At 43.6% G+C, this 25,675-nt stretch overlaps 1 protein-coding gene across 31 annotated transcripts in view; it reads left to right on the top strand.

The window, feature by feature from the left end:
- ABI2 (abl interactor 2) overlaps window positions 1–25,675 on the top strand; it is a 164,263-nt gene that overhangs the window by 14,350 nt on the left and 124,238 nt on the right. Inside the window, exon 1 of one of the 31 annotated variants that reach the window (XM_077448554.1) lies at window positions 9,148–9,234. The exons of the other annotated variants lie outside the window; for them this stretch is intronic. The gene's annotated coding sequence lies outside the window, so the exon portion shown is untranslated. Of the gene's footprint in view, window positions 1–9,147; window positions 9,235–25,675 lie in introns of those variants that run through there. 31 annotated transcript variants of the gene reach the window in all.

Genomic DNA, 25,675 nt, shown 5'->3' with positions numbered 1-25,675 from the left:
TAGAAGTGAAATCTTTCACGGGGAGACACGTTCTGGGGAATTCCCCTAATTTGCAGGGATTTCTTCTCACTTGCCGTTTTGTCTGTGGGAGGGGAAAGCAGCGCTGTGTGTCAGTGGAGACACACAACCCAGCTCGGGATCACGGCTTGCTGTAGGGGGGTAGGAGCCAAGAGCACCAGTGGGGGACCTCAAAAGAGAAGCATCTTCTTAGTTTTTTGTTTTGTTTTTTTGTTTTGTTTTCCTCCCAAGGATATTTATTATTTCTGGTATATTTCACTTTTTTTTTTGAGTATTAGTTGATTCATAGTATTCATTGCTTTCTTAGAATACCTAGCTAATGTAGTTGAGGGTGTGGAGAATACGGAGGACTGCAGCAGAAGTGCAGTGGTACATGTACTATTTTCTAGAAAGCGCATGCAAAAACGATTAAAATATTTCCAATAAAAATGTAATGGAGCACATTGAGAAGAGAAAAATCAATATGTGCTAATCTGTATTAAAGTGACTCTTAAAGAAATTGAAGGTAAAAGCACACAAAAATCAAGTAATTTAAAGCTGAATGGAAAAACTCATTGCAAAGAAAAATGATGCAAGTAAGCTTTTACTGGGGAGAAAAATGCTTCCTTGCAGTGGGACAGCCCCAAATGCTCTTGTGTCTAGAGGGCCTCAAAAAACTTCTACTTACTGGGTCCTCTGCTCCCACAGAATCCCTTTGGAGGTGGTAAGACTGGTCCCCAAAGCCTCTTCTCCAGTGGTTGCAGGCCATCTGATTCCATCAAAACCATTTCAGAGCCTATAACCCTACCTTGGACGTGATGACACGAGGCACACTCCACTGCTGGAGCATAGGACAGTAGAGGAGAGCACCAGCTGCTAGGTAACGGAGGATCAGATAATAAAAAAAATTGCTTTTCATTGCACTTCGACATAAAATCGCTTTTTAGGGCCCTTAGACAAAAGTGATATGTTTAAAGTTTCCTTTGTCAAAAATTTTTCCCTTGCTTCCTAGCAGTTCTTTACTTTATGTACATTGCACAGAGCAGGCGCAACTACAGTGCCAGCTCGCTACTGTCATCTGCTAGATGCTGAAAATGGATTTAAATGCCGGGATGATATACAGTGCCTTGTGAAAGTATTCGGGCCCCCTTGAACTTTTCAACCTTTTGCCACATTTCAGGCTTCAAACATAAAGATATAAAATTTTTATTTTTTGTGAAGAATCACCAACAAGTGGGACACAATTGTGAAGTGGAACGAAATCTATTGGATATTTTAAACTTTTTTAGCAAATAAAAAACTGAAAAGTGGTGCGTGCAAAATTATTCGGCCCCTTTACTTTCAGTGCAGCAAACTCACTCCAGAAGTTCAGCGAGGATCTTTGAATGATCCAATGTTGTCCTAAATGACTGATGGTGATAAATAGAATCCACCTGTGTGTAATCAAGTCTCTGTATAAATGCACCTGCTCTGTGATAGTCTCAGTGTTCTGTTGAAAGCGCAGAGAGCATCATGAAGACCAAGGAACACACCAGGCAGGTCCGTAATACTGTTGTGGAGAAGTTTAAAGCTGGATTTGGATACAAAAAGATTTCCCAAGCTTTAAACATCCCAAGGAGCACTGTGCAAGCGATCATTTTGAAATGGAAGGAGTATCAGACCACTGCAAATCTACCAAGACCTGGCTGTCCCTCTAAACTTTCAGCTCAGACAAGGAGAAGACTGATCAGAGATGCAGCCAAGAGGCCCATGATCACTCTGGATGAACTGCAGAGAACTACAGCTGAGGTGGGAGAGTCTGTCCATAGGACAACAATCAGCCGTACACTGCACAAATCTGGCCTTTATGGAAGAGTGGCAAGAAGAAAGCCATTTCTCAAAGATATCCATAAAAAGTCTCGTCTAAAGTTTGCCACAAGCCACCTGGGAGATACACCAAACATGTGGAAGAAGGTGCTCTGGTCAGATGAAACCAAAATCGAACTTTTTGCCCACAATGCAAAGCAATATGTTTGGCGTAAAAGCAACACGGCTCATCACCCTCAACACACCATCCCCCACTGTCAAACATGGTGGTGGCAGCATCATGGTTTGGGCCTGCTTTTCTTCAGCAGGGACAGGGAAGATGGTTAAAATTGAGGGGAAGATGGATGCAGCCAAATACAGGACCATTCTGGATGAAAACCTGTTGGAGTCTGCAAAAGACCTGAAACTGGGACAGAGATTTATGTTCCAACAAGACAATGATCCCAAACATACAGCAAAATCTACAAAGGAATGGTTCACAAACAAACATATCCAGGTGTTAGAATGGCCAAGTCAAAGTCCAGACCTGAATCCAATCGAGAATCTGTGGAAGGAGCTGAAAACTGCTGTTCACAAACGCTCTCCATCCAACCTCACTGAGCTCGAGCTGTTTTGCAAGGAAGAATGGGCAAGAATTTCAGTCTCTCGATGTGCAAAACTGATAGAGACATACCCCAAGCAACTTGCAGCTGTAATCGCAGCAAAAGGTGGCTCTACAAAGTATTAACGCAAGGGGGCCGAATAATTTTGCACACCCCACTTTTCATTTTTTTATTAGTTAAAAAAGTTTCAAAAATCCAATAGATTTCATTCCACTTCACAATTGTGTCCCACTTGTTGGTGATTCTTCACAAAAAATAAAAATTTTATATCTTTATGTTTGAAGCCTGAAATGTGGCAAAAGGTTGAAAAGTTCAAGGGGGCCGAATACTTTCGCAAGGCACTGTAAATCCTGTGTGACTCCGCAGGAGTTACATCATTGATGATCGAAGAGGAATGTCTGGGTAACTTGAAGAGGTGGTGGGGATGGAGCAGCTATGATACCGGTTACATTATGGGAGCAGTGACTGGAGCCTTAACCTGCAGGCCCAATCACATCAGTGCGCTGCAATAATGCGTACATTACTGAAATACACGAAACACACTACATGTGTTGGTGTGCTGCAGTGGCATTCATTGTTAATGACGCCTCGACTTCTCTTCTTACTGACTTGCACTGAAGCACAGCATAACATGTGGCAATGCATTACAATGCTGGAAATGCTGCATGTGTGTTATTTTTTTTCATCCATTGTGGTTCCTTAGGCAGTGCATTCAAAACAATGAGCTACTATAACATAAAGCATGTTAACATGCATTTAATGCAGCGAGTGTGAATGGGCACTTATGATTTTGGCCTTGTTTGATAAAGCACTTGGTTTCTTAAAGTTTCACTAAACCCACAACAGTAAAATCAGCCTGTATATGCTGCAAAGCATGCTTGTTATACTCACTGTGGTACCTAAGGGGTTATTCCTCTGCATTGTGTAAAATAGCTGTTTGATCCTGTCTTTTCTGATCCTCCCCTTCTTCCACTGTCCCCCATCCATCTGCTGATAGAACTGAGCCATGGGGGCACTCTGCACATGCTCAGTTGGGTGTGTGTTGCTAGAAAGATTGTTTTTTCTTTGGCCCTGTGCTGATCACCTGCACCTTCCCATTTGCACTGTCCAGACAGAGGGTCAGGGGTCACTCAGCCTCATAGAACAGAATGAAAACTCCTCTTACAAGCTTTACTGAACAGATCACTGATAGAAGTCACAAAACTGCTTTTTTTTATATCTCTCTGCTGCTGCTCCAGCCTTTTTAGCCACTTCCTGTCTACATGAATTTGTCCCAGTGTAGGCTGCGTGTCATTGCTTTATCCGATAGTGATGGTGGACCACGATTGCTTGCAATCTCCACTAGGAGACTGTGTGACGGTGATAATATAGGAGAAAATTGGGAGAAAGTTGTCACCTAATAACAGGAGCACCAGTTATTTATTTTTAATGAAAACCTATTTAAAATGAGGGGAGATTACTTGAAATGATATTAACATGTTAGAGCTCATGGGATTTTAGTGATTGATTGAATAATCATAAGTATGCAAATATGATACAGCGTGACCATACGCAAGTGTTTATTTTTATGCCACTTTTCTTTCGAGTGCCAATCTTCGGCCATCTTATTTGACCTGTGTGGGATGATAACTGGTGGATGAGCACTGTAACGGATGTACTCTGTACATTCTACAGAAGACACTGAGCAGATGGGTAGGTTTATTTTAGTGCAGAATAGACATTGCATGTCCTTTCTGCAATAAAGAGTCTAGACTTTACTTACCTTTTTAAGATATAAATTTGAACAGGTAGAGATGTTGCATGAAAAGGGAGATATAAGAATGCTTCTCTTCCTCATAAAATGGATGCAAGAAGGTAATCTATATTTACACAGCTACTTGTCCGTGAAGCTTCTTGGACAAGGACAGAGAACAGTATTGATTTATTTGCAACAATAATTATATTGGGCTCATATTCCAGTCTCACACTTAAAACGCCTTACCTTGCGTACCAGAAATTTAGACTGTTAAGCTGGCCATTCATTTAAGGCCACATACACTCAAGGCATCAAACGCCGCTTTTAAGGGCATTTGATGTTTTTCCTGCTTCTAAACGCCCCTCTGTTAACCTAATGTGTCCATGCACAAAAATTAAAAAAGAAACCTAGAGAGTGACACTCTAAAGCTGGCCATACACCTATAGATTATCTGCAGATTCCTCCATCCACACAGTTTAGTGAACATGGAGAAATCCGTTGCACTTTTTCCATCTAACCATAGAAAAGCTGCAGATAATCTATAGGTGTATGGCCAGCTTTAGTTTAGCGTTTTATTATCACAATTAAAATGTAAAAAAAAAAAACATATTGCACTCACATTTAATAATCATGTAACCGTGCAGTATTCCTAGATATCCTCTAGATGACCAGCATCCTTAGGACTCGGCACCTTGTGGGTCATGATTCAGGAAGTATTTAGTCATAGAAGGAAACTCAATAATAAGTGTAAAGGGGAAACGCTGCGCTACCTTTATAGTGCTAAGTGAGAAAACTACAAATATTCAAATAATAGAGTACTATCCGTGAGTGAACACAGACCAGCTGCTGGCACACAAACAAACTAAGTTTACAATACAATATATCAGAAAGTGCAGAGCTAAAATACACCTATATATGGCACTAGGTGTGTACAATGTGGAATACAAGTGAAATCAATCTAAATGCATAGATAACTATGACCAGCGTTCCAGTACTGATGGATAAATTAATGTCCACTAATAACGATCGAATTCATAAAAATTCATAAAGATTCAAATTTTCACACAGCAGATTTTGCGACCGACTACAAAATAATTACTAGAAGAGGTGAATACTCTTATCGGATAGGTTGGACACAACTACCATATAGTAATGTGTCGTAAAGGATCAGAGAGGGTCCAATGGCCCAAGCGGCAGGATTCCCAGCCAGATGGTATATCTCCTCAGGGTTGACCGTCACGATCCTCAGTTCTCTGTAATTGCCAATTCTGGAAATTGGATCGACTGTCGAGGCTCAGACTTCTGTAGAGCTTGATCCAGGAAGGCTCGATACAGGTTCACCATAGAGAGGCAAAGCACAAAAAAGCGCTTTGCATAGTGAAGTTCAACCACTATTTTTCTGCTCCCCACATTGCTTTGGCCTTTCTTTCATGTATCACGTGATTTTTTTTTATGCATTTGTGCGCTTTATATTATTCTACAATAAACCTTTAGTGGTTGAACTTCACTATGCAAAGCACTTTTTTTGTGCTTTCCGTCTCTATGGTGAACCTGTATCGAGCCTTCCTGGATCAAGCTCTACAGACGTCTGAACCTGGACAGTCGATCCAATTTCCAGAATTGGTGATTACGGAGAACTGAGGATCGTGACGGTCAACCCTGAGGAGATGTACCATCTGGCTGGGAATCCTGCGGCTTGGGCCATTGGACCCTCTCTGAGCCTTTATGACACATTACTATATGGTAGTTGTGTCCAACCTATCCGGTAAGAATATGCACCTCTTCTAGTGATTATTCTGTAGTCGGTCGCAAAATCTGCAGCACTTCGGACTGTGTGAAAATTTGAATCTTTATGAACTTTTATGAATTCGATTGTTATTAGTGGACATTCATTTATCCATCAGTACTAGAACTCTGGTCATTGTTATCTATGCATTTAGATTGACTTCACTTATTCTTTATTTATGTACTTAGATTGATTTCACTTGTATTCTACTTTGTTTGTACACACCTAGTGCCATATGTAGGTGTATTTTAGCGCTGCACTTTCTGCTATATAGAAGGAAACTGTTTAGGCTTCAGGATAGGAATGCCTGCACCAAAGCTATAATCAACCACACAGGAAAGTGTGGAGTGGGTGGAGCTCCGGGATGACATAATACATTGGAAAGTGAGCATGGTTTATGTGTTTTGGGCAAGGAAGCTCCTTTCTCAAGCCTATCCCACACACAGAGGGCTCAGATTGTATAGAGTGAGTAACGGCGACTGCCTTTGTTTCGGGAAAACACAGAAGAACACCATAAAAAACAATATGTAAAATATGATCATAGCATTGTAGAAGAGGGCTACTGTACATAACACAGCAGTGAAGACAAAACACAGTGCGGACAAATAGCTAAGACCTAGCGTATGGGAAATACAAAAGCTTATCTGGATAATAAAAAATTAAAACAAATGTGTGGTAAACCCTAAATGCTTGTATCCGTAACATCATATACTTTGTCTTCTCAATAAAAAATCAAAAAATAAGTTATAGAAAGGTGGATTTATGTTTTTGCTTTTTCTAATGATGGAAAGCTTGTCCCTAATTAACAACTGTTGGACAACGATTCTATGCACGTGTACAAAACTACAAACAATTATGTGGAAGAATGGAAATATGTACACATGTAATACTAACATAAATAATGACAAGAAGTCCAGTCTTCCAAAAATCGAATATTATGCAAATAAACACAAGTATGTACCCTTGTAAATGCATGTGCTATCAAGATTATTAAGGAGTAATGAATTAAAAAATAACCAAAAAGGTGAAGTTAGCCCAATTTTTTTTTTTGTATAATGTGAAAGATATTACGCCAAGTAAACAGATACCTAACATGTCATGCTTTAAAATTGCACACACTTGTGGAATGGCGCCATTCAGGCGTGGCCCCCTCCCGCCACCCGTAAGAATGATCAAGTGGCTGAACTGCCGCTATGATTGTTCTTATGGTGCACAGAATTGCCGGCTCTAAAAGATATCTGAATGATGCCTATAGCTGCATTTCCAATGAGTGACAGTAGAAAAGACTCAATCTGCCTTTCCTAATGGATAAGTAAATATTGTGCACTGCAGATAACTCAGGTCGGCCCAACCTATCTTACATTCCCTCCTTAATACTGCTTAGCTTTTATGGGCCTGGTACCTCCAGGGCAAGCAGGCACTTATGGTGTGTTGGGTGGCGGCTAACTTGTTGAAATGGCCATTTCATTTCTGTGAACCATCACAATGCAGAGCCAAGCCCTCTGTGTCATATTAGGTGTGCAATAATTCTGGTGTTACCAGTGATGATACAACATTGTCCTGGCGCATACAAGTGATGCATCTTGAGGATAGCGTAAACGAATGAAAGGACAATTTAAATATATAAAAATGTAATAGGATTGTGTGATTTAGCTGGGAGGAGCAATATCTCCATTAAAGTTGTTACAGTTAAAGAGGAAGTAAACCCTTTCAAACCACTTTGACCTACAGGTAAGCCTAGATTAAGGCTTACCTGTAGGTCCAAGCAATATCTCCTAAACCTATATGGTTTAGGAGATATTTGCCCGAAAATGGGCACCGCTGTCTACGGCGCATGTGCTGGAGACAGCGGGGCGCAGGCGCACTAAATGCGGCAAGTCCAAGAATGGATTTGCCTAATTTGTCGACTCCCGTGCGCATGCGCGGGAGTGACGTCATCGCGGCTTCGCCGAATGGCAGCGGCGGAGCTGCGAGACGCGACTCCCGTGCGCATGCGCGGGAGTGACGTCATCGCGGCTTCGCTGCTGTCATTCGTCGGAGCTGCGAGACGCCACCAGCAAGATGGATGCGGCGGACTACAGGGGACAGCGGCGACTTCGCTGGCTCCTGTGTCAGGTAAGTGACACATAATGAGCTACTATGCAATGCATAGTAGTCCATTATGCTTTACCTTTGCAGGGAAAAAGAGGAAGTAAACTCATCAGGGTTTACTTCCTCTTTAAGTTTAAATAATCACATTGTCATTAGAAGTAATATAAAGTTGGCTTCTATTTTTGTTCACCTTTTTATATAACTTTAGTATACATTACATTTTATATCATGCTGTGTGTGTGTGTGTGTGTGTGTGTGTGTGTGTGCGCGTGCGCGTGCCCGCGTTTTATTTGAACAGATTCATTTGATGAAAAAGTTTAGTGGAAAAGCAGAATTAAAAGAAAAATATATCTCTCCTCCTTTTTTTATTTTCTTAAATCTTTCCATACAGGAAGTAGTATAATTTATGCTATATATATGTTTAGACAGAAGTCCTATAATGAATTTTAAATTGGATTTACATGACAGTTTTTGTTTAAACGGGAGAGCTTATTATATTTTGGGCGTATAGCTTGTATGTAGTGTTTCAACATTTCCTTTGGAAAGGTATATATATATATTATACAGGAGTTTGCTTGGACAACTTTAAGTGGCTGTAAACCCTTACATATACCCCGTTGTGTGAATGGCCTCAGGTGATAACACAGAGATGAAACAAATCCTGCTACACAAGTTGCACCTGTTTATCTGCAGTCTTCCTTTCTTCTGTTAAAAGTCCAGAATTTTATAAAGCTTGTCTGACCTGTCAGAAAAATGGGGGCAGAGAACTGAAGTTACTCTGCTGAGCTCAGTGAGGAGAACTGACAGAAGATTGAAGGGAGGGCACACACCCCCTTCACACAGCACACAGGGACAGAGCTGAGGCTTTAAATCAGCTGGCGGTCTATCTCCTTTTTTCACTTGGTGTCAGGAAAACTTGTCAGAAGTGATTTATGCTGATAGCAGAGGAACTAAGCCACAGACAGAAATTACACTTGGTGGTTTTTAATGGTGGAGACAAATACACAGTATAGAAGAATATAAATATATAAATAAAAATGATATAATTTCTCCTTCTCTTCCTGCGTGGGGCTGGTAGTCTGTACCCATGTGTGTTTTCTGAGACAGTTGCTCCTCCCCCTCCACAGCTCGGCACTCCACAGCAGTGTTCAATCACTCGGTTCTCAGTGCAGAGGCCCGGGGGGATGCAGCATCGGACCGATGTTGCATCCACATAGGTAAGTGCGAATGGAGGAAAAAAAAAATCCTTCTATTTTAAGCCTTGTCTGCATTGTTTTTAATGCTGCAGTTACAAATAGTTTTTAGGGATGGTACCAACAACAGCTGTTAAATCTTCCCATGAAAAGATCTATTGTACATGGCTTTCAGTGACCCGAGGCAGGAAGAAAAGCCTTTTTGTTTCTCTAGTAAAGGGAATTGCTGAACAGTGATTCAGGATACCTGTGCAGGTCTATTGAATACAATGGAAATTGACAACTGGTTTTCATTATTTGGATAGAAAGAATAGCTGGAAAAAATAACCACGCTTTTTATGCTAAATATAAAACCCAATGTATTTTTGTTTTCTCAGCATTTTTTAAGTGAACAATTTTCTATTTTGAGTTGAGAGGACCTGCATGTACAGTTTGTCTGCTTCAGAAAAAAATACTGAACCCTTAGGACCCAAGTATAAAATGGGATACAGGCGATGACTCGGTAACATCCAGTAATGGGCTGAAATTACACTGCACAGAACTGCATGTGTATCGCACAGGAACACTCCTTGCGATCTTGTGCGATTCGCAATCCGTTCCTAGTGTGAATAGGCCCTTAAAAAGCTGGAGATATGGGGATAGTTCCAGAATGTAAAATGCCTGTGTACATTTGCCCTGTGCAAGGGCAAGAAGGAAACAAAAGAATGCTTTTGGGCAATTTGGTGTGCTGCGTTTTTTTTATTTTTTTATTTTTTTCATTGATTTTAAAGCAGAAAACACTGCATTTGGTGGGGCATATCATATAAAATACCTCCAAAACATTCATCCAGCACAAGAAATGATCTCATAACATTCTCTTTTCCACATTTAGACAGTAGCGCTTTGAATAAAGAACTGCTATGCAATTTAATTTTTTTTTTTTTTTAGTAAATACACGCCTTAAAGAGTTTGTCTGCATTACCTTGAATCATGCCTCAGCATTAAAGCGAAGTCCAGCCCCCCCCCCCCCCCCCCATACCACCAAATACCATGCAAAAAACACACACTTGACTTCACTGGTCCTTATTCTTCTCCAGTGGTGATAGGGGGAAATCTTGCTGCACTGTCCCCAGGCTGTACGTTGATGCTGCTCCAGAACGCGGATTCATGACATCCTGGGATCTGGGTAATTAAATGGTGCTGGCTGTCATTCAGCCTGAAAGATTTCTGTTATCTAATTTAGGTACATCTTAAATTGGTTGTAAACCCTTACAGACCACTCTTTTGCTACAGGAAAGCCTATAATAAGGCTTAACTGTAGCTACCCAGGATATCTCCTAAACCTGCACGGTTTAGGAGATATCCCCTGTATTTGCCAACATCATTGGCAAATGCGCACTAACACGAACTGAAGCAATGGCATGTATGTGCCATTGCTTCGGTGAGTGTGCCGATACTGCGTGCATGCGCGGGAGTGATGTCATCGCGGCTCCGCCCCAATCAGCGTCAGAATGATGTCACCGGTGCTGTGTATGGGCACCGCAGCGAGGGCTTAGATCTCAGGGGAGTATTGCATAATGAGCTAGTATGCATAGCATTATGCCTTTGTCTTGCAGGTTTTTTTTTTTTTTTTAAGTGGTTTACACCCACTTTAATTCCACAGTACAGGACTCAGTCAGCTTATTCATACTCCATGGGTTATAGTCATCTACCGTCTGGTGATTGGACACTGAAAAGCATTAGAGGATGCAACCCCCCCCCCCCCCCCCGGGGGTGCCTTCTCTATAGCTCTACCCCACTTTGTGAGTCCTAGTGTCTGAAGGTGATGGACCTCTCCTTCACAGAGAAATCAGCTTCACTAGTTTAGTTTATTACAGCTCCAATTGCAAAAAAGTTGGGACGCTGTGTAAAATCGACATAAAAACAATGCAAATCTTATCCATATTTTATTCACAATAAAAACCACATCAAATGTTTTCAACTCCAAAAATTTTACCATTTTAACTAAAAAAAAAAAAAGGTAACTTTGAAATTGATGGCAGCATCACCTCTCAACAGAATATTGGTCAGGGCAACAGAAAGCTGAAAAATAAAGTGATACTAACGGAATAACTCAAAGAACATTTTTCAACTAATGAGGTTCATTGGCAACAGGTCAGAAACATGATTGGGTATAAAAAGGACATCTTGGAGTCAAATTGGCAGAGGTTCACCAGTCTGTAAAAAGCTGCATTTAAAAATTGTCAAACTATTTCAGAATAATGTTCCTCAACGTAAAGCTGCAAAGACTTTAAATATATATAACAACAATACTGCGCAATAGTCGATTGGAGAAAGAATTAGAAATAAGCTAAAGGCTGCTGACACGCTAAAATTGGGAACTTTTTAGCTGGGAAAAATGTCAAAAATCATATGGGTGGAACGCACAAAAAACGGAGGCGTGGAACGCACGCCCGTCCGCCATCTTGGATATACCGGAAGTGGGCATGATTGTGACACATGGGGGAATGGCATCACTTCATTGTGTAAATACTTATATAAGGCAGTATGTCAGTAGTTGGAGCCCACCCCAGATGATGACCTGTAGGTCGAAACGCGTCGGGAGGACTCCGCTACTGCCAATTTTCCTCTGATATGCTTTATTGATCATCCTGGAAATGTGAGTTTGAGTAATTTTTTTATTAAAGGATTTTTTTTTAAAAAACGTTATTATGCCATGTTGGCCTTGTTTCTTCATCTTCCATGCCTGAGCCGTTGCCGGAGTTGTACATGTATATGAAAAACGGTGATTACATCTAGTCGTTTGTGTGAACCGTATGTGGCACGATTGGAACATCTAGTTTTGGGACTTCTTTGGCCGAGATTACAAGCTCTGGTTTACCCCTGAGGCGTATGTCTGCTAGGGTCATACAGATCCGGTAAGCCTGTACCCTACAAGGTGGTGGGATCGTCACAGGGTGAATTATCTTTTTTGGTCACAACACCACAGAATCCTGGTTGATATCACAATACGTTGATATTGATATCCTGCACATCTTTATATGGACTTTATATTTTTCATGGACTCTATCACTGTTATTAGTCATATTTGTATGTGTTTATATTGACTGGTTTTTGCTTTGTTTCTTTTTTCACCGGGATAAGTATTTATACAGTCCCCAATTAGTGTTATGCACATATTCACAGGTCACTATTTTTTTCTTATTAATTGTTTCAATACAGTACTATCCCCATTTTTCTTCTTGGGGTCATTTCACATATATTTTGCCACACAGGTGTACACATACACGTCTGTATTACTTTAAGAGTCACACATATATAAGTTGGGCGCTTACACTTTATTTTTGACAAAGACTTTAAATATATCATCTACTGTACATAATATCAAAACTTTGCAAGAGACAAGGCCGAAACTCAGGAATACTTACAGAAATCGCTCTGTGAACACGGCTTGCCATGCCATCCAAAAATGGAAGTTAAAGTTCTAATATGCAAAGCAGCCATATCTAAACATGATCCATAAATTCTGCCATCTGATATTCGCCAATGCTAGTTTAAAATGGTCTGTGCCAAAGAAAAAAAATGTTCTGTATTCAGGCAAATCAAAATGTTACATTCTTTTTGGCAATCATGGATGCCATGTCCTCGGGGCAAAAAAGGAGAGTGACCTTCTGGTTTGTTATTGGTGTATTGTGCTTATGGAATGGGAAGCTTGCAAAACTAGAAAGGTACAATCATTGCTGAAAGATGCAGTGCCTTGCAAAAGTATTATCCCCCCACCCCCACCCCCCTGGCATTTTTCATGTTTTGTTGCCTGACGACCTGGAATTAACATGGTTTGTTTGAAGATTTGCATCATTTAATTTAGAGAACATGCCCACAACTTTGAAGATTTTTTATTTTTTTTTACTGTGACAAAAACAACAAATAGGACAAAATAACAAATTCAATGTGCATAACAATTCACCCCCCTAAAGTCAATACTTTGTAGAGCCACCTTTTGCAGCGATCACAGCTCCAAGTCACTTTGGATAAGTCTCTAGGGCAAGGAACAGCCTACGCTCCTGTAATTGGCGGCCATTTTCCCTGTGATTTTGTCCTTTTTATACTGAACGCCGGCGGACATTTTCTTGAAGCCTGAGCACTTTTTTCATCAGTCTCTAGGAGCAGCATGCTTTCCTGTAGTCCGGTGTCCATTTTCCCAGTGCTTTATGTCCTTGTGCTGGACGCTTGGTGGCCATTTTCTTTGAGCCTGGACACATTGCGGATCGGTTTCAGCGCCATAAGCAGCTTCTTTGGATGACAGTGGAAATTCCTCTGCACCTGGGAGCTGAAAAACACAGGCACTACTTGCTGGACATGGAGTCCTGCAGGAAAGAGCCCCTCAGCAGTTAGGAGGGTGGGACCATCACTGTCTTAAGTCCCCTTCAGGTGGCAGATGGGGTAGGGTCAGCATGGCTTCAGAAACTGTTTCTTCCTCCGAAATCCAGGCAATTGCAACCGGTTCGTCTGCGGAATGCGCAGCGCCCCTGGATGCTTTGTCGGCGGTCCTCAATTCGTTCATTGCTAAGATGGAGGTGGTGCGTGGGCGCAAATGTGCTATATGTCCCCCCCCCCCCCCAATCCTCTGGGGAGAGCTCTGACAGACTTGGGCCCTGCTGAAGCTGGTGACCCCTGCTCTGACGTTTCAGATGACGCTGACCAGGACCATTCGGACAGTGAGGATGAGTCCGGGTCCGTGCATGATAAAGCGCTTGTTGGAGCACTTGTCACAGCTGTGCGTGACACCCTGAAGATTCAGAGGCCAGCAGATCCCTCTGCTGATGTAGCGTTCCCTTTTGGGTCCCGTAAGCCAGCCCATTCACCTAAGGTGTTCCCGTATCTGACTTATTTTGACAAGTTCATTTACAAGAAATGGGGTCGACTGCAACGTACCCCAAATACATGGCGGTGCGTTACCCCTTTGAGGAGAGCCTCCTCAAGAAGTGGTCGGCTCCTCGGGTCATGGACCCCCCAGTATCCAGGTTAAACAAAGTAACCACGATCCCGATAGAGGGAACTCCTGCATTTAAGGATCCCACGGACAGGAAGGCCGAGGCAGGGCTTGTTCCTTGTTTTCGGTTGTGGGGTCAACCATGTGACCAGTACTGGCACCCGTACTGAGTGGGCAAAACTGTTGCACCGTGAATTGGGAGAACAGGTTTCTCCTGTCTGCGTGGAACTAGCAGACCAACTAGTGCAAGGCCTTAAGTATGTTTGTGACGTGGCCCTGGATACCCTCCCTCTGTTATCCAGGGCTTCAGTGTCAGCAGTGGTGCTAAGGTGCCTGATTTGGTTAAAATGCTGGTCGGCTGACCAAGCATCCAAGAAGCCCTGACGAATCTGTCCTTCCTTGGCGACCGGCTCTTTGGATGACATTATTAAAAATGCTACAGGTGGTAAGAGTACACTACTCCCACAGGCCAGGAAGGCTAAGGAGCCACGCCATAGGCAAGGGCCCTCATTTTCCGCTCACAAGCGGCTTTTTCATCCACCTGGAGCTTCGGCCAAATGTCCCCAGCTCGACAGGACGACGTCTGAAGGACAAAAGTGTCCCTGGAACCGCAAGCCTACGAGCAAAAGTGCTACCGCATGAAGGTTTGCCCCCACGTGCAACTCGGGTGGGGATTTCCTCCGGCTACAAGATAGTTCTTCTCTTGGCTGCAAAACAGATTCTTCCCCTCCAGCATACCAGTACTCTCGGCTTGCCGGGAGTCCCTCTTGGGGGTGGTAAGGGACCTGCTGAATTGTGGGGTGATAGTACCTGTTCCGGAATTGGAACGTTTCCAGGGGTTCTACTCAAACCTGTTTGTAGTTCCCAAGAAGGAAGGGGTACATCCAATCTTGGATCTAAAAGCCCTCAATTATTTTGTGAAAGTACAGAGGTTCAGAATAGAATCAGTTCACTCACTCAATCAAGGGGACTCCCTGGCATCCTTGGACATCCAGAATGCGTACCTGCACATACCCATATGCCTCCGGCATCAAAAGTTTCTGTGATTTGCATTCGGGGAAGCCCACTACCAGTTTGTGGCATCAGCCCCCGAGTCTTTACCAAGGTATTTGCTCCTGTTTTGGCGTTGCTACGGCAATGCGGGATCGTGATCGTGGGTTACCTAGACAATCTCTTCCTGAGAACATCTTCTACCTCAGAGTTAGAGGAGCATGTGGCGATCACCATGCAGACCCTGCAGGAATTTGGGTGGCTGTTGAACCTAAAGTCTGTGATCGTACCAACTCAGCATTTGGAGTACCTGGGCTTGCTGCTGGACTCAATGGAAGCGAGAGTGTTTCTCCCTTCAGACATGCTGCTGACTCTCAGAGCCGTGGTAAAACTGCTGATGAACCGTAAGTGGTCGTCGCTGCACTTCTGCATTCGAGTCCTGGGACTCATGGTGGCCTCCTTCGAGGCAGTACCGTATGCCAAGGGCCACGCCAGAGTTCTGCAGAAAGATTTTGCCAAAGTGGGACAAATCTCCGTTGTCCCTGGATCGACGGATCCGGGTGAGCCAGTTAGTCAGGGATTCCCTGATCTGGTGGCTGAGGTCCCTGGTACTTCAGACCGGGAAGCTGTTCCTACCTCTGAAATGGACGGTGATCACAACGGACGCCAACCTATCCGGCTGGGGTGGAGTAATCGGAGTTTAGTCGACTCGGGGCCTCTGGTCGACAGAGGAATCCAAGTTGCCGATTTAATCTGCTTGATTAGGGTCGATTAGACTGCGAGGGCATCCAATCGGGATACAGTCAGACAATGCCACGGCTGTGGCATACGTCGATCACCAAGGAGGAACGAGGAGCTTGGCTGCCGCATGGGAGGTCGCTCACATACTTCAGTGGGCAGAGTGACATGTACCGGCCCTGTCGGCCATTTACATCCCGGGAGTGGAGAACTGGCAGGCGGACTATCTAAGTCACCAGATGCTGGACCGAGGAGAATGGGCGTTGCATCCGGAGGTGTTCAGGCTACTGTGGCTGCGGTGGGGCACCCCAGACGGGGATCTTCTGGCCTCCCGTCTCAATCGGAAGGTGCCAAGATTCGTGTCCAGGACAAGAGATCTGTGGGCAGACGCGCTGGTGGCTTTGCAGAGTGGAAGCCGAGGGGATCCCAGTAATACTGATTGGCTCCAGCGTCCCTGGTACGCAGACCTAGTGCGCCTAGTGGCAGACGCTCCCTGGCGACTGCGGTTGCGAGAAGACCTTCTGTCTCAAGGTCCGATTCTCCATCCTGCTTTACCATCGCTGGCTTTAACGGATTTATTGAGAGCCAGGTGTTGAGGAACCGGGGTCTGTCAGACTCTGTGATCCCAACTATGTTGAGAGCACGGAAATCTTCTTCTCGGAAGTTTATATAATTTTACCTGGAAGGCTTACATCTCCATGTGTGAGGAGAAGGGATGGCATCCACACTCCTTTTCTATATCTAGGATCCTGCTGTTTCTTCAGCAAGGAGTAGACCAGAAATTGGCCCTGAGCACCATTAAAGGACAAATATCAGCTTTGGCTTTCTTTTTTTAGCGACCCCTGGCGTCTCACTCTCTAGTGAGTACTTCTGTCAAAGGGGTCCGGCATGTTGTTCCTCCGGTGCGTCCGTTGGGATCTGAATCTGGTGTTGTCGGCGATGCAAAAAACGCTTTTTGAAAATATCAGAGAGATCCCTCTGACTCTTTCCCAGAAAGTGGTCTTTCTAGTGCCCATCACATCAGCCAGGAGGGTATCGGAACTGGCGACCTTGTCCTGAAAGTCGCCCTATCTGGTTATCCACAAGGATAAGGTGTTGTTGCGTCCGAAACCTTCTTTTCTGCTGAAAGTGGTCTCGGCGTTTCACATCAATGAAAACATTGTGTTACCATCTCTGTGTCCTAAGCCCGGCACATCATAAGGAGGTGTCCCACCATTTTCTGGACGTGGTTGACGGTGTATTTGTCTGCTGCGGCTCCCTTCCAGAAGTCAGACTCACTGTTTCGGTTGGCTGGTCCAAAGAAAGGCATGGCGGTCTCGTCTGCCACTATTTCCAGGTGGATCAGACAGATTGTAGTGCAAGCCTACACCTTGAAGGGGCGGGTGCCCCCCTTTCCGGTCACGGCCCGCTCCACAAGGGCAATCAGAATGTCTTGGGCCTTCAGACATCATGCACCTGTCGCTCAATGTGTAAAGCGGCGACCTGGTCGTCTGTTCACATTTTTACAAAGTTCTACAAGGTAGATGTCGGTGCATCAGCTGATGCCTGTTTTGGCCGCAAATTTTTTCAGGTGGCCATATAGTTGCAATTGCATATGCAATTTTCTTCTTTTTTTTTTCTTCCTGTTTTTTTTTTTTGGGTAAAAACGCAGTACCTTTTTACGTTAATACTGTTAATACTATGCATTTGTTACCGCAGTTTTGATGCGGTTTGAAGGTAGGGTCTCCGTTTGAGAAGCACCCTGTTTTTTGTGGTGTTTTTGCCATACACTATCGTTTTGTGGGTAAAGTTCATACTAGTTCCTTACCTAGTACTTACCATGGTGGATGAAGTTGTTGTTGTTGTGTGTTTTTTTTTTTTTTTTTTTTTTTTTTTTTTTATGCTGTTTTCCCACCCCTCATTTTGCCACTGCTTGGGTACGTCCCAATGGCTAAGAGAGGAGCTTTGTCAGTCGGTGAATATAAGAGAAAATAGAATTTTTGTACTCACCGTAAAATCCTTTTCTCTGTAATTCACCGACTGACACAGCCACCCGCCCCTCCTAATTTTCTTTGTTTGACGTACTGATGGCCGCGTGGCAGGCTGGGGGGTTGTTACCTAAGGGACTGCCCCTTGGGCGGAACTAAAAGATCAATGTTTTTCATAACATGTTATGCCTAGACTTCTCCTAAAGGTGGCATAACAACCCAATGACTAAGAGAGGAGCTGTGTCAGTCTGTGAATTGCAGAGAAAAGGATTTTACGGTGAGTACGAAAATCCTATTTTTTTTTTTTTTAGAAATAAACTGATAATTGGCATGTCTGTATATATTCACCCCCTTTGTTATGAAGCATATAAAAATCTCTGGTGCAACCAATTACCTTCAGAAGTCAGATAATTAGTGAAATGATGTCCACCTGTGTGCAATCCAAGTCTCACATGATCTGTCATTACATATACACACCTTTTTGAAAGGCCCCAGAGGCTGCAACACCTAAGCAAGAGGTACCACTAACCCAAACACTGCCATGAAGATCAAGGAACTCTCCAAAGAAGTAAGGGACAATGTTAAAGTGGAAGTAAACCCTGATAAGTTTACTTCCTCTTTCATTCCCTGCAAAGGCAAAGCATAATGGACTACTATGCATCGCATAGTAGCCCATTATGTGTCACTTACCTGACACAGGAGCCAGCGAAGTCACCGCTGTCCCCTGTAGTCCGGAGCATCCATCTTCTTGGTGGGGTCTGGCAGCTCTGCCGCTGTCATTCGGCGAAGCCGCGATGACGTCACCCCCGCGCATGCGCACGGGAGCCGACACGCACGGCAGCCGACGCGCGGTAGCTCCGTTTTTGAGAATGCCGCGCTCAGTGCGCCTGCGCGCCGCTGTCTACGGGGCATGCGCCATAGACAGCGGTGCCTGTCTTCGGGCAAATATCTCCTAAACCGTATAGGTTTAGGAGATATTTCTTGGACCTACAGGTAAGCCTTAATCTAGGCTTACCTGTAGGTCAAAGTGGTTTGTAAGGGTTTACAACCACTTTAAGTACAAGTCAGGGTTAAGTTATGAAAAAAAAATATCCAAATCTTTGATTATCCCTAGGAGCACCATCAAATCTTTCATAACCAAATGGAAAGAACATGGCACAACAGCAAACCTGTCGAGAGACAGCCGCACACCAAAACTCATAGACTGGGCAAGGAGGGCATTAATCAGAGAGGTAGCAGAGACCTAAGTTAACCCTGGAGGAGCTGCAGCGTTCCACAGCAGAGACTGGAGTATCTGTACATAGGACGACAAGTCGTACACTCCATAGAGTTGGGCTTTATGGCAGATTGGCCTGAAGAAAGCCATTACTATCAGCAACAAACAAAATGGCACATTTTGATTTTGTGAAAAGGCATGTGGGAGACTCCCACAATGTATGGAAGGTGCTCTGGTCTGATTAGACTAAAATTGAACTTTTTGGCCATCAAAGAAAACACTATGTCTGGTGCAATCCCAACACCTCACCCAAAGAACACCATCCCCACAGTGAAACATGGTGATGGCAGCATCATGTTGTGAGGATGTTTTTCAGCAGTCGGGACTGGGAAACTGGTCAGAGTTGAGGTAAAGATTGATGGTGCTAAATACAGGGATATTCTTGAGCAAAACCTGTACCACTCTGTGTGTGATTTGAGGCTAGGACGGAGGTTCACCTTCCAGCTGGACAATGACCCCAAACACACTGCTAAAGCAACACTTGTGTGGTTTAAGGGGAAACATGTTTAATGTGTTGGAATGGCCTAGTCAAAGCCCAGACCTCAATCCAATAGAAAATCTGTGGTCAGACTTAAAGATTTCTGTTCACAAGCGCAAAACATCCAACCTGAAGGAGCTGGAGCAGTTTTGCAAGGAGGAATGGGCAAAAATCTCAGTGGTAAGATGTGGCAAAGTATTGACTTAAGGGGGGGGAATAGTTATCCACATTGACTTTATGTTGTCCTATTTGATTGCTTCACAAAAAAAAAAATGTAAATGATGCAAATCCTTAAGCAATCCATGTTAATTCCAGGTTGTGAGGCAACAAAACACAAAAAATGCCAAGGGGGGTTGAATACTTTTGCAAGGCACTGTACAATAACACCACCATGAAAATACCACCAATACTAAAGCCCTCAGTACAAGTGGAGGAGAGATATATATATATTTTTTTTTTCTGGCCTCAGGTTCTCTAATTATATCCTTGTCTCAGTTCAGGCTAATTTATGCCTTCTCTCTAGTGCAAATTCTGCAACGCCAGTGCCAAAAAAATAGAACGAGAAAAAAGTGGTGATCTCTACTGGTAATGAACTGGCTCAGAATAACTTGGTACACAGGCATATTCAGACTTCTAGCAGAGGACTCCCTGGCCTCTTCGCAGCAGGCCAAATCTGTTATCTCAAGGCCCTCTATTCAAACCTGTTTCAATCTCTGGTATTACCAACATGGCTGTTTAACCACTTGCCGATATACGTCGGCAAAGTAGCATGAGTGCGCAAAACATACCCGTATGTTGCTACGTCATCGGTGGCTAGCGGGCACGTGCCCGCTGCGGCAGCATGCCTGGGGGTCCCACGGACTCTGTCCACCGGTGGCCCGTGATCGTAACATGGAGAGATGGAGAGATGTAGATGTAAACGGGCCATTTCCCTGTTCTGCCCAGCAACATGTCGGGGATCTACTGCTCCCAGTGATCGGGAGCAGTGATCTGTTATGTTCTAGTGAGCCCACACGCCCAGGGAACACGCCTAAACCCTTGATCGCCCCCTAGTGTTTAACCCCTTCCCTGCCAGTCACATTTTCACAGTAATCGGTGTATTTTTATAGCACTGATCGCTGTATAAATGCCAATGGTCCCAAAAGTATCTGATCTGTCCTCCGCAATGTTGCAGTCACGATAAAAATGGCAGATTGCCACCATTGCTAATAAAAAATGTAAAAAAATTATAATAAAAATGCCATAAATCTACCCCCTATTTTGTAGACTCGATAACGTTTGCACAAACCAATCAATATAAGCTTATTGCGATTTTTTTTTTTTTTTTTTTTCCTACTAAAAATATGTAGAATACATATCGGCTTAAACTGAGGAAGAAATCGTGTGTGTGTGTGTGTGTGTGTGTGTGTGTGTGTGTGTATATATATATATATATATATATATATATATATATATATATATATATATATATATATATATATATATATATATATATATATATATATATATATATATATATATATATATTATTAATATTATAAAGGACGTCAATTTTGTTAGGGTATAATGTCGCACAACCACACAATTGTCAGTTAAAATGACGCAGTACCGTTTCCCAAAAAAGGAGCTTGGTCAGGAAGGGGGCAAATCCTTCTAGGGCTGAAGTGGTTAAAATCAGAGTCTGATTCCTACCTTGCTTATAGCTAGAAAGGCCACTACCAGAAAGATCTTTAATCTTAACTGAAAATCTTACTTTGGTGCAACTGCAGTCCGTTCTGTCCCAGATATTACTATGCGGCTCGCATTCTGGCCTTTCTGCAAACTGGTATTGACCACAATCTAGCTGTTGGTGCACTAAAAGGACAGGTATCGGCCTTATCTATCCTGTTTTAAAGGCCGTTGGCATCACACTCCCTTTATAAAACTTTTATTTAAAGCGGGAGTCCACCGGGACTCCGCGTTTTTTAAAAGCCAGCAGCTACAAATACTGCAGCTGCTGACTTTTAAAATAGTGACATTTACCTGTCCAGCGCGCCCGCGATGTCGGCACCCGAAGCCGGTCTCTCGGGTGCTGCCACCGCCATCTTAGGTATGGGAATCAGGAAGTGGAGCCTTTCGGCTTCATTTCCTGGTTCCCTACTGCGCATGCGCGAGTCGCGCTGCACAATAAGGATGGACCCGCTGCCTCTGGGATCTGTGTTTCCCAGCAGGCAGCGGGGGACTTTCGGAAACGGGCGTAATCTACGCCCCTTTCCGCAGAGAGCTATCCCGGAAGTGGGTGCAGATACCTGTACTGTACAGGTACCTGCACCCCCCTCCCCCCTGAAAGGTGCCAATTGTGGCGCCGGAGGGGGGGAGGGTTCCGATGAGCAGAAGGTCCACTTTAGGGTGGACCTCCACTTTAAGGTGTTTCTCTTGTTCCCCATTGCTTCACCCTGTGCTTAGGACCTTGATTTTTGGTTCTCTCTGTCCTGCAGAAACTTTCTTTGAACCCATAAGAGATATTCCCTTAGAGATGCTTGCCAGCAAATTAGTCTATTTAGTAGCCATTACGTGTCTCAGATTTGTCTCTAAACTGATGGCCTTTTGAACAGTGGTATGACTGGGTCAGAGAATCAGTCTTGTGAAGATCATTCTACAGCTTCCAAATTACTGAGACATTTCTGTCAAGTTTGTGAAAAAATTCTAGAATGAATAAAAGCGACATTGATTTGTGATCTGTTTGTTAATTAGCATAATGTATTGAGCAACACTCTAAGGCCAGCTTTTTTTATTATAAGCTTAAATTCCATTGTTTCTTCGTCCTCTTCTTCGTCCTCTTCTTCGTCCTCTTCTTCGTCCTCTTCTTCGTCCTCTTCTTCGTCCTCTTCTTCGTCTTCTTCTTCGTCCTCTTCACACTTATATTGAAAATTGGCTGTTCCCTACTGAACCAGCCAAATTTCAGTCACTCTATGGCCACCTTTGTTGCTAGTTTTGAAATGATACCTTCTAGTGTGTGTGTGTGTATGTGTATATTTTTGCCTTTACCATTTCCCAGCTGCAATAGGGTTGTCTCCTACAAATGTTTAATAAAGTGATTTGTTGTTTTTATAGCGAGCCTTTACAAACATGTTATACTTGCCTCCTCTGTGCAGTTGGTCTTGCACAGAGCAGCCCCAATCCTCATCTTCTCTTGAGTCCCTCATTGCTGCTCCGTCCCTCTTTTGAGTGCCCCTCAGGCATCCGCTTGCTACAGGTTGCCACCCAAGCTCAGTCAGAGCTCGGTGTATCCATTCAGACATGGAGACCCAACCTGGCCCCACCTCCTCTCTCCCCTCATTGGCTGACTGACTTTGATAGTCGCGGGAGCCAATAGTGCCACTGCTCTGTCTCGGAGAGGAGGAGTGTATTGGATGGCTGAGGGGATCGTAGACATTTCTGGAGAGAGGAGCTCAGGTAGGTAATTGGGGGGTGCTGGGGGGACTGCTACAGTCTTTTATTTTTTATTTTTTTATATATATATAACTCCTTTAAGGCCACACATGGGTGCACATACAGGGGCAGCCGACACATCTAAATGCTGCATGCATGCATACATACAGTGTGTGCAAATAGCAGTGGCTGGCAGATATGTAATGATTGCCCGTCACCACTGCTTTTCCTTTTGTAACCACTCCTCTGAGCAGTTGTATCCTAATAGAGCCTTTGACTGACCCTGCATGCAGACAGTGTGCGTCCATGGCGATACCACATGTGAGACTTTTACACAGCGTGGCCACATACAGAGGCCCAACATGCAGGAAGCACCATCAGGCGTTCTGGAACACCCAGGCCAATTCTGACATTTCTCTCCTACATGTAAAAATCATAATTTATTTGCTTGAAAATTACATAGAACCCCAAAACATTATATATGTTTTTTTAGCAAAGACCCTAGAGAATACAATGGCGGTCGTTGCAACTTTTTTATCTTGCACGGTATTTGCGCAGCAATTTTTCAAACACTTTTTTTTGGGGGAAAAAAAGTTTTGTGCTTTAAAAAAAACAAAACAGTAAAGTTAGCCCTATGTTTTTGCATAATGTGAAAGATAGTTATGCCGAGTAAATACCTAACATGTCACCCTTCAAAATTGCACACACTCGTGAAATGGCGCCAAACTTCACTAATTAAAAATCCCCATAGGCAACGCTTTAATTTTTTTTTTTACTCGTTACATGTTTTGAGTTACAAAGGAGGTCTAGGGCCAAAATTATTGTTCTCGCACTAACGTTGGCAGTGATACCTAACGTGTGTGCTTTGAACACTGTTTTCATATGTGGGCGGGACTTACGTATGCGTTCGCTTCTGCGTTTGAGCACACGGGGACAGGGGCGCTTTAAAAAAAAAAATTATTTTTGTTCATTTTACTTTATTTTAGTTAGACACTTTTTTTTTTTCCCCAAAAATTTTTTTGATCACTTTTATTCCTATTACAAGGAATGTAAACATCCCATGTAATAGGGATATGGCATGACAGGTCCTCTTTACAGTGAGATATAGGGTCAATAAGACCCCATCTCTCACCTCTAGACTGGGAAGCCTGCAAAAATAAAAAAAAAGATTCTGTCTTCAATCGTAGCGGTGAGTCGGTAGAAGCACTTTCGTAAGAACGATCAAGCAGCGTAACAGCTGCTATGATTCTTATGGTGTAGGGAATCGCCGGCTGAAAAAGCTGATATCTGAATGATGCCTGTAGCTGCAGGCATCATTCAGATATCCCCGCACAAAGTCAAGGACGTCATATGGTGGGCGGGAAGTGGTTAAAAACGGAAAATTCCTATCAAAATACTTACCGTAATTTTCCTTTCCTGATGGACTCCATGGCAGCAACGTGTAGGTTAAGTCCCGCCTCCACTACCCTATAGGACACCACTCCCATAAATCTTTGCTCCCTGCCCATGGCCGTGTTCGGTAACTAGCCTACTCCAGCCATTTTGGGAGGGAACTCCTGCTGCCATGGAGTCCATCAGGAAAGGAAAATTACGGTAAGTATTTTGATAGGAATTTTCCGTTTTCCTGACAGACTCCATGGCAGCAACGTGTGGGAAATAACTCGCCAAACACACTCGGGTGGGCAAAAATGCTGAACAAAAAATGTATGTAACACTGTCAACCGACAGCACCTTTAAACCAAAATCAACGGAAGATAAACTGGTAGGTTCGACACAACAGTGAGCCATAAATGTATGAATGGATGACCAAGAGGCAGCCTTGCAGATAAACTCAGGAGCCACATGACGTGAAGCTGCCCAAGAAGTAGAGAGACTTCTCATGGAATGTGCCGTAACCGCCTCAGGAGGAGCCAAGCCCTTCTCTTTAAAAGCCCACTGGATCGCCTGAACCACTCACGTGGCGATGGATCTGACCAAAGCCCAAAGGCCTTTGTTTTTACCGTGAAAAAGAACAAAAAGATAATCCGATTGCCGGAAAGAAGCTGTTGCCTCCAAGTATCGTTTCAGAATAATTCCCATGTCGAGAGGATGAAGATCCTGACTCCCGCCGAATTAAAGGTAGGAAGAGTAATATCCTGAAATTCGTGGAAGACTGAGGTAACCTTTGGATTCGACCCCAGCATTGGCACTAGGACCACTCTGTCAGGAAAAAATGTGAGGAAAGGATCCCTTGATCCTAAAGACTGAAACTCAGAGACTCTCTTTGCTGAAGATATGGCTACCAAAAAAGATGTCATTAGGGACAATTCTTTGATTGAAAGTGTTCTGTCCAGTTGTGAGAAGAAGATGAGAACCAAAGGTAAATCCACTTGGGGAATCTAGGTTTCCTCTGTGGTCTAAGTCTAATTGCTCCTTTAAAGAATTGCTGAACCAAGGGATGTTTAGCCCAGGATACTCCAGAAAAGGCCGAAATTGCCGAGACTTGTACACGAAGAGCACTGACAGATAGGGGAATGTCTAGTCTGGACTGTAAGAAACCCAAAAACATCCTGAACCGTCAGATTACCATTAGAGCAAGACTTGGAAGACAAGTGACTTGTGAATCTAGACCAAATCCTCTCATACACCTGGTT

This window comes from Lithobates pipiens, unplaced genomic scaffold (assembly GCF_037356315.1).
Source record: "Lithobates pipiens isolate NorthernLeopardFrog02 unplaced genomic scaffold, aLitPip1_a1.2 Scaffold_22, whole genome shotgun sequence".
Classification (NCBI taxonomy): Eukaryota; Metazoa; Chordata; class Amphibia; order Anura; family Ranidae; genus Lithobates; species Lithobates pipiens.
This window is presented reverse-complemented; position numbering and strand designations above follow the sequence as displayed.